The 11,010-nt window shown below is 44.6% G+C and overlaps 1 protein-coding gene across 1 annotated transcript in view; it reads right to left on the bottom strand.

Annotated features, from left to right (window-relative positions):
• The window catches only part of LOC108784872 (VPS10 domain-containing receptor SorCS3-like), a 436,296-nt gene that overhangs the window by 100,595 nt on the left and 324,691 nt on the right, over positions 1–11,010 (bottom strand). The window lies entirely within an intron of this gene.

Below are 11,010 nucleotides of genomic sequence, written 5' to 3'. Positions count from 1 at the left end.
CCCCCCCCCCTGATCAGACTGCAACATTGTTACTTTGTAGCAAGACTCAAGATAAGAGGCTACATCAGGGGCTGATCTCTGTCGCCCACAATTACAAAGGCACCATTATTTACATAACTGAGTCATCTCAGTTGGTATCTCAATCCAGGAAGTAGATGGTGACCCTGGATGATGCCTGTACAAAGATGGCTCCATCCTTCTGTAGACAAAAGCAGATGAAAGCATTGTCAGGGGGAGTACTGTGATCTCCATGAGAGGTAATCAATATCTGGAACTGTTACAATAAGAGCTGCTCATGGTTTTTGTTTTGAAATGGGATGTTCACTAGAGGGATCACCAGCAGCAGTAAGGAGGTCCTGATTCCTCTATATAGATCTTTAGATATCACTAGAGGGATCCCCAGCAGGAGGAAGGAGGTTCTGATTCTTCTATATAGATCATTAGTCATCACTAGAGGGATCACGAGCAGCAGGAAGGAGGTCCTGAGGGTTTAAACATTTCAGCAGAGATTGCAGGAACTTAATATGAACACTTTTGAGGAAAAAAAGAAAAGGGAAACATGGATGAAATCTTTCAATACTTAAAGTGTGCAAATAAGTTTTAGAGGGCCGTATGTTCAATATGAAGCTGAGATGAAGAACACGGGGACATGACCTCAAACTAGCAGGAAGAAAGTTTTAAATTATCCTCAGAAAGTATCTTTTTACCAAAAGAATATTTGATGCTTAGAAAAGAGTTCCAGGAGAGGAAGTGAGTCAGCCAACAGTAAATGAATTGAAACATTCTTGGGAGAAACATGAATCTGTATTCAATCAAAAAGATTTTTAAAAATGACTCGATGTACCACTTGGTGGTCTTTTTTACCCCATCAGTCTTTTAAGTTTCTAAGGGGCCTCTCATGATCAGTTGCCAAGTCTACACTCCTTGCATTGGCCATTACTCTGCATGAATAATGGCATCCAATACTCCTGTGTGAGAAAACACCCAGAGCTGCACAGAAGAGATTATCTGTGAAAAAAATAAGTCAAGGCGACTGGACTTGCTGCATTTTTCTTGAAGACGTTTCACTGGTCATTCAACCAGCTTTCTCAATTCAGAAGTCCAGTTGCCTTAACTTATTTTTTACAGATATACCTTGACCTGGATGAATGAGAACCTTCACAGACAAATGCACAAAAGAGGGAAACAAAATAAGAAATCCAAATTTGCATAGTTTGAGTCTTGATACTTTGTGCTCAGCTCATTGATCCTGCTGTCCTATGCAGTATATGCAGCACTGGGTTTTGTCCCATCTCTCCCCTGATCAAAACGGCAAGAGATTGTGAGAAGTTGAAGTTGTATCTTTTTTTCAGCCTAGCTAACTACTAAATTATATTTTGTACAGTGTTTTGATCTGGAAGAAGGTCAGCTCCATCTCCTAACATCTCTATGACAACATATGTACTTTTACACTGCATAGATCGTAGACAGCCAAGGTCATGATATTATGAAAGCATTCCTTGGACTGAGATGGATAATAACCTCTGTGCAGCGAAGTGAAAGGATATATTGATAGAGAAATTACACATGGGGGTTTATTCATTTAATGCACACCACTCTAAGCTTTACTGTGCAGACAAAACCAAACTACTATCATATGTGGAGACAATAGACATTTCAGCTGGGGAGACGAGGAGAATAGAACATCTATGCACAATAACTAGCGCTGTTATCAACAATTATTTAAAGGCCAATTTCAGAGAAGAGTGTTGGATGGAATGTGCTGTATTCAGGAATATACTGAGGCTTTGCTCTCTGGTTCTAGGGCTCAGATCCAACAGTAGCAATTGTCCTATTCTATCATTTCTGCTGCATTTGCACCCTGTCCCAATAGAATCTTCAAGTGGGAGTATAACAAACACTATCACCATCAGTAAACCCAGCCTGAGCTAAATTTTCACCACCTCTATATGGGGGTGGTGGAAGTTGCCAGATCTTTTCCAGAGGCCAGGTAACAGTGCCCCCCTGCCTTGCATCCCAGGCTCCACTGCCTTTCCTGCGGGCCGAAGACCAGCATTGTGGGTGTCAGCAGTAGGGTAGTAGGGAGAGAGACCAGCAAACATCCATTCACTGATCCCCTCTGCATTGAATGCTGGGGAGTGACAGTTCAGAAACTGGAAGTGATGCAATCTGCTTCTGAGCTGTCACTCTCCAGCTAGAGAAGCCGGTATAGAAGCTGATCAATTATAATCTGCAATTCATATAGTTCAGTTTGAGCACTTTACCTCAAAGAAGTGTAGCGCCCTCTAAAATGTCGCTATTCAATTTAGAGATACCTGGACTGTAACCAGTCTAGATACAGATTATACAGAGCTCTGCATTCTGCATTCTATAGGTGTCCCTGAATCTGCTGGATTGATTGCTCCTCCTGAGGAAAAGGGAGCCTTGGCATACAGTGAGGGAGGATCCATCCTCAGGTTATGACTATGCACCTGACCCTAGCCAAACCTAGTAGGATGACTCAGAGGCATGGTTGAGGGCAGGTAATAAAAGGTCTGGTGACACTGTGGAGAGTTCTCTTCCCTCTAGGGGCCTCGCCCTAGGAGGTCTGTGTGATGCAAGCAAATGGCCTGGGCCTCAGCACATGGCAGGTGCTGAGGGGCCTAGAGGCCTAGGATACACTGATACTTTGCTGGGCACACACGTGGCAGGTGTGGGGCGCCTGGAACTAGAATACACCACTGGATATCTGGCATGCACCTCAGCAAGTGGCAGATGCTGAGGGCCCAGAGATTTCGGTTATGGCTGCAAGGAGACCTGATGGAAGCTGGGCTGGAGGTGGCGTCGTCTTATCGAGGAGTGTCGCAGAGGAGCTGGTGAGAGCTACCGTCTGGACCCTGTAAGAGACCCCTCACCCTATTCCCAGGTGATTGCTATAGAAGAAGCCAATTGTTGCTACCTGAATCCAGAGATAGTCCCTTCCTCTCAAAGTCCTGGGCTATCCTGGCTATACGCTGTACTGTTCATTTCTCTCTCTCCTGTTGAATTTTCAAATAAATATCCCAAAAGACCCTGAGACTCGAGTCCATTCTGTCCGTGAGTGTCGGTGTGCTGTTGCTGAACAAAGGGGACCGGTGGCTGGAACACACAGGTAGGAGAACCCATTTCATATTCAGCGGCTCCTTCGGGGGTGAGTGCTACAGAAGCAAACTGAGAGCCTGTAAAATGTAAAAAATAGTTGGCCAGTTCACCCACCCATTAAACCTCTCTCTGTGTCCCAGCAATCAATGACTATGTGTGGCCCACACAGCGTTATTATATGACTGGTGGCTGAGTTGCACAGCATCACTGGTTTTTAGGACTGTGTGGCCTCCAGCGTCTTAGCAGTCAGTGCAAGCCTCACAGCGTCATTAGTTGTTATGGTGCGCCGGCTTGCGTCCTAACAACCAATGAAGCTGTGCAGCCTAGCAACTAGAATTCAAGGATGCTGCGCAGGTCACACAGCGGCATTGATTGCTTGGACATAGGCATTCCTGGCTTCAACATGCTTAAATGTTCGCCAATCCCAGCCAGAAATCCAGGTTCAGTGAACATCCAAGTGAGTTGAACCCAAACCAGTTCACTCATCACTACTTAAAATCAATGTCTTTTTTAACCGTATGTGCCATTAAGAAGATTTCTCTTTACTTCCTGTCCGGTAGACACAACAAGTGAAAATACATCTCTCCAATGTGAGGGAAATCTTTGTTGTCACCAAAACAAGTATATATTGGAAGATTTCTGCTCTTCCTAATCATGTGACAACGCAAAGTTTTGGGTTTCCCATCACTTTCAGTACGGGTTCTAAGTCACCTGTACCATTGCAATGGTCACAAGGACAACTAGAGAAAGTGAATCTCCCTGACAGGGAACCAGACAGCAATAAAACCTGGCAAGAGTTCTACTCTATCCAAAAAAAGAAGCTTTAGATACACTTTAAAGTGATCCTGTCAGCATGTGAAAAAAAGTACCAACTTCTAAATGAAGCACCTGAAACTCACCATACCCATAGGTGGTCTGTAGAAACTTCACTGCCTTGAAGAGCTGATATCTGACACTGCAGTGTGTAGAATTGCAGGGTCCCATGGCTCCTCTGATGGTTGTTAGATTCCCAAAGGATGAACAATGGTTTAATTGAGAATATTAGTAGTTGTCATGTGGTCATGCCCCTTTAGCACCTCCAATGTTTAAATGTATGTATGCTGTTGAAATGTGAATCTTTACTCAATCAAATAAATTAATAAAGGAAAAACAAAACAAAACAAAAATGAGCAAACTCAATGTAGCACGTGGTGGTCTTTGTGCCCCACCAGTCTTGTTTCTATGAGGCCTCCGATGATCAGTTCCCAAGTCTACACTCCTTGCATTGGCCATGACTCTCCATTTTAGGTGAAGTAGGATTAGTAGAAAGGCACCAAGGTGGACAACGGCAGCCAATAGTCATGTGTGGGTGGAAGAAAACACCCAAAGCTGCACAGAAAAGGGAATTTGAGCAAAGACTTTTCTTCACTCCTTTTGGAAGTCTAAACCAGGAACATTTTTCATACAAAGTGAAGTGATCCCAAACCCCAAGCTCAAGAGACACACTCCATCTAGCGGAATCCATCTGGAGGCTTGCGGTTGACTGGCTGTCAAAATTCCCTCTTTTTTTTTTTTTTACTGGCGACAGTCACAGCTGAGAGGTTTTCACCATGAATAACGCAGATTCATTAAGATGCATGCACAGTAACGGTAATTAGCCGAGAGTTTAGAAAACAAAAACCCTGAAAATACACGCATTAGCATTGCGAATGGAACCGTCGTAGCACAAGGAGCATGCTAATTAAATCAGCCAGCTAGCATACCTTTTGTATCTGATTTCTATAAGTGAGATCTGCATATCTGCAAACAAGACGTGTAAACAATAGTCTACACACAGATCCCCTTGCTGGAGGGGTAGAGGTCACGTAGATGATAACTTGCTTAGAAAGAATGTCAGGCAAGTGTTGGGGACTGGAGTTAATAATGTATTAAAATGCAAATGTGCCGGAATAGCGGTAGATTCTTACAGTGTGGTTTACTGGGAAAATTTAGAGTAAAAAATGTGATCTTTCCAATGTTGAAATATGTTTTTTTTACTCTTGCAAAATGGAAATCCACATACCTCTGGCCATATAGTGTAGGTGGGATGGCCCTGGCAGCAAAGAGAGTTAAAGGGAGATCCACATCCGTCAGGCCATATAGTGTAGGTGTGATGGCCCCAGCAGCAACAAGGGTAAAGAAAGGTCCACTTTCTTCTGGACATATATTGTAGGTTTAATGACCCCGGCAGCAAAAAGGGTTAAATGGAGGTTCACAACCTTCTGGCCATATAGTGTAGGTGTGATGGCCCTGACAGTGAAATGGGTTGAAGGGAAGTCCACATCCTTCAGGCCATATAGTGTAGGTTTGATGACCCCAGCACCGAAAAGGGTTAAATGGAGGTTCACATCCTTCTGGCCATATAGCGTAGGTGTGATGACCCTGGCAGCGAAACGGGTTAAAGGGATATTCACATCCTTCAGGCCATATTGTGTAGGTCTGATGGCCCTGACAGTGAAAAGGGTTAAAGGGATATTCACATCCTTCTGGCCATATAGCGTAGGTGTGATGACCCTGGCAGCGAAACGGGTTAAAGGGATATTCACATCCTTCTGGCCATATAGCGTAGGTGTGATGACCCTGGCAGCGAAACGGGTTAAAGGGATATTCACATCCTTCTGGCCATATAGCGTAGGTGTGATGACCCTGGCAGCGAAACGGGTTAAAGGGATATTCACATCCTTCTGGCCATATAGCGTAGGTGTGATGACCCTGGCAGCGAAACGGGTTAAAGGGATATTCACATCCTTCTGGCCATATAGCGTAGGTGTGATGACCCTGGCAGCGAAACGGGTTAAAGGGATATTCACATCCTTCAGGCCATATAGTGTAGGTTTGATGACCCCAGCAGTGAAAAGGGTTAAAGGGAGATCCACATCCTTCTGGCCACATAGTGTAGGTTTGATGACCCAAGCAGCGAAAAGGGTTAAAGGGAGATCCACATACTTCTGGCCATATTTGTTGTAGGTATATGATTGCCACGTGTACACCTTATGGTGTACACGTGGCTATGCTCTCCAGAGTGAAGAACCAGGAGCTTCCACTCACAGCAGATCACTGGTCCTTATACAAGAACTTGGAATGGAAGGAGAGCTGAAACTGCGCCCAAAAACTAAAGAAATCATTGTTTTGTAACTTCAACTAACAACTAGTCCCCTTGTAAGATCAGTTTGCCTAGCTAATCTAATATACCCTTTTATTATTTACTTTGGAGCATGAAGAAAAACAAAAAATCTTTTCATCAGAATGTTCCCTAGGGCCGCCTTTAAACTGCAGGACTCGTGTTAGCAATATGATTTATGTTCCTTCCCCCAAAAATAAATCTCGACTTTGTTCAGCAAGCAGAGATTCAGAGAGCGGCGACTGTATTAATGGCCTTGTTTAGATGCCATAGAGCCTTTGATTTACCAGCTAAGCATCCTGTTTGCCAACAATGTAGACGCAACGGCCTGCCCCTGCCAAATTGTTCTTGAAATGAGTGTTGGCCGCGTGCAGCAGCGGCTGCAAAAAAAAAAAGGAAAAAGAAAAAAATATCTGCAAATTTTTCAACAATGCACACAAGACACCCAACGCCAGGCCTTCCTTCTCCATCTCTCAAATAGCCCGCTTCTTATCTTTAACGCTACCCGTCTACTAAAGTGAAGCTAATTAATAGCAACCTGTAATGGTTTTCGACATGCTTTCAGATTTACGATAAAGGGAATCTGAAAAGGTCAGTGGAAATTCTGCTATAATTAAACTTTTCATTAATTTTTCAAACGCACAATACCCGGCACATAATGTACAAATTGACCAGCTGCCCTCGTCATAAATTATTTATGGCACGCGCTTCAATATTAATGGTAATTAAGAATTTGTTTTTGAGGCTAGCCAGATGGCCTGAGGAGAAAAGCTATAAGCAATAAAAGATATGGAAGCAACGTTGGGTCCCTTAGATAATTCCATAACATTAAAGCTGAGCTGCGGCCTTCCCTTCAGTCTTGCACGTTTGCACCAGTTTGTCTCCTGGACTGGATTTGCTTACTCTGTGAGCTTCTCACAATGTGCATTAGTCAGAAACAGCCCCCCCTCGTGTCCTGGCTGGAGGACGTCCAGCATTACCACTGCTTTCGTCCCCAGCCTGAGTGTCCCTGCTCCACCCACTTCATTCATTGGATCTCTTGCTCCTTCAATCATGAAGGATCAGCATCACAAATAGGGTTACTTAAGGTGGTCTGCATGCAAATACTCCAGACTGACATCCACCCATCAAATTATTTTGATATTTGCATAACTCCTCCCAAGAGCCAGCCCACTGTTTACATAAGGTTTGAAGGCTCTTAAGTGGAATACTGAGGCAGGGTGCTATGTTTTTTTTTTTAAATGTTCAGCACCCTGCCCTTCCCACCAGCCATGATAATAAGTTCAAACCCTTCCCCACTGCACCCACAGTAACATATTTTATTGTTGTGTGTGTGTCCATTGGGAAAATTCCATGGTACTTCTGTTCCTAATGACCACATCACAGGGAATGTATTCTCAGTAGCCTTGGCAGCAAAAAGAGTTAGGGGAAGTCCACATCTTTCTGGCCATACACTGTAGGTCTGATGACTATGAAAGTGAAAAGGGTCAAAGGGAGGTCCATATGCTTCTGGCCATATAGTGTAGGTGTGATGGCCCCATCAGCAAAAGAGTTAAAGGGAGGTCCATATACTTCTGACCATATACAGTAGTTTAGGTGTGATGGCCCCATCAGCAAAAAGAGTCAAAGGGAGGTCCATATACTTCCGACCATATAGTGTAGGTGTGATGGCCCCATCGGCAAAAAGGGTTAAAGGGAGGTTCATATACTTCAGGTCATATAGTGTAGGTGTGATGGAACGGACACTGAAAGGGGTTAAAGGGAGGTCCACATCCTCCATTCCAAAAAGTGTAGGTATGATGGCCCCAGCAATGAAAAGGGTTAAAGGGAGGTCCACATACTTCTGACCATATAGTTCCCAGCGTATAGTATATTACTAGTTTCAGTAAAAACCCAGGAGGAGTTCAAATGCATCCTAAATCTATCCAAAACAAAAAACAAAAAGATTCTAATCTTTGTTGGTTATTCCAGGTTCAAGTTTTGAGTTCTCAGGAGGCACATCGGACCTCTGCAGAGAGACCGCTGCTTTCACACAGACAGAAAGGGTCCTTCTCTGCAGCATGCTGGCAGGGGACAGGCTTTTCTACTCAGGCTGTGGCTGCTTTTTAAAGGCAACCAACCATAAGACTGTGCCCACCTTGGGTTTTGATGCAAGAAGAATGTATTTAGTTGATACCTGGAAATTCAATCGGCCTTTGAATCACTAAAATTGTAAGCTCGTATTCCAATATAAAGGCAGTTTATTTTTTATGCTTGATACAATTCATATTTCAGGACACACTAAGGGCCATATTTTCAAAGCAGTGAATGTGACTTTCACCATTTACTAGTGATGAATCAATCGCTGTCAGTTAAAACACATGTACCAGGAAGATTCACCTGCAGTAAATATGTGTTGAATGCCTGATTCACTGATGTATGTTCCTTATAATTAATCCTATCAGCTGCTTATTTTTAAACCTCTCCTGTCTGATAAACTATTCATTACTTTTTAATTACTTTAAATTATTTTATACATTTTTCATTATGTTATGAAATTCTATAATATTAAACGCTATCAATAGTTTTACTATATTTACATATAAATATTGTATTTCGGAAAACATCAGCTTGAAGAAGGGGACTGCAAGAAACACATTGTTCTCTTGTACAAATAAAACTTGGCTCACAGACTCAAATCAGTCATCGCCTATCGGCCATTCAGGTCATTCATTGATCCTAAATTCTTATGGTGAGTCACCTCTGTAATCTCCATTTTTGAACATTTCCCACTTCTATAATACCAAACCCCTCTTTTACATCAGATCTTGGGGTTTGTTTTACACCCTAATTTAATTTTTTTCCTTATTTAAATACTGCTCAGACCAGCCTGCATTGGTTGAGCAATACTTCTGTTGCCTCCCAGCTCCCATCCTTGCCTTTGCTCCTGACCTGCTTTCCCCTGGATCCACCCTTTGCGTACTGTCTCCGCTTGTTCTCCTGATTACATTTGTCTGCTGCCAGCCGTGACTTTTGGCCCATTTTCCGGATCTCTGTTGTCTCTGCTGCCATCTCACCTTTGCCAATGCTGACTGAGACGCAGCCACATTCTCCATCTTCTGTGTATATGGCTGGTCCTTAGACCCAGTGCCCTGGGGGATCCTGAACCACCTGCTCGTTTGTGGGCTCACATCCCAGGAATCATGCGCGAATACTGATGAAGTCCACAGGTCTCGTGGTGAAACATGTTAGAGAGCTAAACAGACATTCCATTCCACTTCTTCTACCACCAAGAGATTGACATGTGGGGTGTATCAGTAGGAGCCAGCCTGATCTCTGAGCTGCAAAGCTGGTAGATTAGGAGGACTACCTATGGATGGTATCAGAGTTTGCCCTAATCGAATGCTAAGATGGAGCAATGCCCTAATGCATGGCTCAAAATTTCCACTCACCCCCTCGCAAATTGCGAGTGAAAATTGCGTGGGGGCAAGTGAAAATGAAGCTATTGAGTCTGGCACTGTCACGGACAGAGGCAGCTGTTGTGCTCGTCCAGCCACAGCACGGATGAGCAGCTCCACCTCAGAGCGCAGGAGCTGACTAGGGGAAACGTCCCGGTATTGGTCCAGCAAGAGAATGATTAGTTTGTTCCCAGGTACACTCGGTAAACCTGTGCACAAGAAGGATAGGATGGAGTGGGGTCACTGGTGGCGAATAACTTTTAAGGCCTGGCTAGTAGCTCAGGACCTGAAATTTTGAGCCCTGGCCTAATGGGAATTACATGCCTCCCACTCCACTCCAGTGCTGCATCTCCTCGTGGGCGGTGCAGTTAAACAGGAGAGAGCTCTCCTGAACAGTGCCATAGTAAATCAGAGACAACTACCCTTATTGGTGCCACCTTAATTTGCAAAGCAATGTGTGGCTTGCTAAGCCCCTACTGCAGTTCATACCTGTGTCCCTGTGCCTCTTGTGTCCTCCATGTCTACCAGCCTCTGACACACTTGGCAACCCCTGAGCACTCAGTGTTGCCAAGTGTGCCCCAATGACTCTTGTAAACCTTTAATGTGCTCTGTGCCTCCAAGCATGCCCCAGTGCCCTCCATGTTTCCTAATGCACCTCATGCCATCTAGTGATTCCAGTGCACCTCTGTGCACCCTGTGACTCCAAGTTTGCACCTGTGTGCTCCATGACCCCAAGTTCACCCCTGTGTCTCCAAGTGGATCCCAGTGCCCTCTATGTTTCCAAATGTGCCTTGTGTCATCTAGTGACTCCAGTGCACCTCTGCGTGCTCCATGACCTCAATTGCACACCTGTGTCTCCAAGGTCACCTCACTGCACCCATGTCAACTAGTGCACCCCTGTTCCCCTGGTGTTTCCACACAGCCTCCAAAACAGTCAACCGTCATCTAGACAGACCTGCTCTTAGTCAATATAGGCCTCTGATTTGCTCTTTGTGCTGCTTTTAGCTCTCCCAGTCTGAGCTCTGCTGTACAGGGACTGCAAGAGGATAATACCAGATCACATTTGGATACTTACTTCCAGGGTCATCCCTATAATGAGCCGGTTTCCTCAGGTGGCCTATCTTAGGGCCACGTGGGGGGTCACACCTGCTGCTCCCTTTGTGACCAGAGTGTCCCAGGTTGGCAAGAGCTCTTAGCAACCTGTGATGCTCTGGCTAGAGTGTCCTGCTCAGCTCATCTAGGGACATCAGTGAACTGGGAAGGATGCTGGACAGAGCTGGAGGCAGAGGTAAGCCAAAACGCCACCCCACCCCC

The sequence above is a fragment of the Nanorana parkeri genome, unplaced genomic scaffold (genome assembly GCF_000935625.1).
Source record: "Nanorana parkeri isolate BGI_ZX_2015 unplaced genomic scaffold, ASM93562v1 scaffold130, whole genome shotgun sequence".
NCBI lineage: Eukaryota > Metazoa > Chordata > Amphibia > Anura > Dicroglossidae > Nanorana > Nanorana parkeri.
The sequence above is the reverse complement of the archived record's forward strand: the minus strand, read 5'-3'. Positions and strand labels throughout refer to the sequence as shown.